This window comes from Panthera uncia, chromosome F2, assembly GCF_023721935.1.
Source record: "Panthera uncia isolate 11264 chromosome F2, Puncia_PCG_1.0, whole genome shotgun sequence".
In the NCBI taxonomy this organism is placed as follows: Eukaryota; Metazoa; Chordata; class Mammalia; order Carnivora; family Felidae; genus Panthera; species Panthera uncia.
This window is the reverse complement of record NC_064812.1, coordinates 2,793,354-2,794,863: the sequence shown is the minus strand read 5'-3', so window position 1 is coordinate 2,794,863 and position 1,510 is coordinate 2,793,354. Positions and strand designations below refer to the sequence as shown.

The following is a 1,510-nucleotide window of genomic DNA, read 5'->3' as shown; positions in this document are numbered from 1 at the left end:
ACACGCAGAGACTCAGAAGTGGCTGGGGAGCCTCCTCTCCCCAGAGCGGTCCCAGGAGAACGAATGCTCTGGCCTCCCTTCCCTCTCCTGGCACGGCTGGAATGCAACTGATCCTCCAGAGGCCCTGCAGGGTCAGCACCCACCCCTCTTGCTGGCACCCTCATCTAGGGAGCACAGCTGGGGACCCAAACAAGGTGGCAGCTCAGCGCCTTCGCTCCGTGTGGGTTCATGAAGAACGTGCTCACTTTTTTTGTTTGTAAATGTTTTATTTATTTTTTATTTATTTCTCCGTTTTTATTTTTATTTGCACGTATGTTATGCAGAATTTACTCCCGGGACGGAAGTTTTTGCTTCTCCAGTTTCTTCTGGGATATCTTTTTCTTCTGTGCAACTTCCTCTTCTGGTTTAGGAACAACCTGTTCTTTTTCCGTGGGGATCGTCTCAAAGTGGCAGGGAGAGCTCTGCATGGGCTAATCCGACCGTGAGCCCTGTAAGTTCTACGCCGCGTTTTGGGGGCTCTGTTCACCTGGATGTGCTCAGTGACCAGAGAATCTACATCTAAACCCTTAAGTGCAGCATTGCTCTCTGCATTTTTAAGCACGTGCAGGAAAAATTTGGCATTCTTTTTGGCCCACCGACCCCATGTCCAGCCCCACTGTTTGGCCTGGGCCCACCTACCAACGCCACCATTGCAGTGTTGGAATGGCACACGTTGCTTCTGCAAAGTGACATCGTTCAGATACTTGGTGGCTTTTCGGATATGCATACCCTTGATGGCCTGGGCAGTTTCCCGCGTGTTCTTAAAGTGAACACGAAGATTTGACCCTGATGACTTGCGTGATTTTGTCGGATTTTCCGGGTCAAGTGAATAGCGAACCATTTTCAGAGATCGCCTCAGGCCACTTATGGGAAGAGGAAGAGCGGTGGCTCCTGGGAGAATTCATGCGCACTCCCTTTTATTTATTTTTGAGAGAGAGAGAGGGAGCAAGAGCGAGCGAGCGTGAGCGGGGGAGGGGCAGAGAGCGAGGAGGACGGGATCCGAAGCAGGCTCCAGGCTCCGAGCTGTCAGCACAGAGCCCGACGCGGGGCTCGAACCCACAGACCGTGAGATCATGACCTGAGCTGACTTAACCTCTTACCTGAGCCACCCAGGTGCCCCACATCTTTTCTCTTTTTGTGTAAGTTTATTTATTTGTTTGAGAGAGACAGACAGCGTGTGTGGGGAAGGAGCAGAGAGAGAGAGGGAGAGAGAGAGAATCCCAAGCAGGCTCCACACACGCACCACAGAGCCTGTTGTGGGACTCGAACTCACAGACTTCCAGATCATGACCTGAGCCAAAACCAAGAGTCTGACGCTTAACTGACTGAGCCCCCCAGGCGCCCGGCAACCGTGCCCACTTCCTGTGACGGCACATTTGTTATTTCCGTTGTATTTATCTGACACCATGTATTTATTCCACGGAGAGCCTGGTACATAGATCAACTCGCCGCCTCCAACACGCGTGCGTAG

General features: G+C 52.1%; 1 pseudogene; it reads right to left on the bottom strand.

Annotated features, from left to right (window-relative positions):
• Nucleotides 1-295: 295 nt before the first annotated feature.
• LOC125924713 (60S ribosomal protein L17-like) lies at nt 296-946 on the bottom strand (annotated as a pseudogene).
• Nucleotides 947-1,510: the final 564 nt, after the last annotated feature.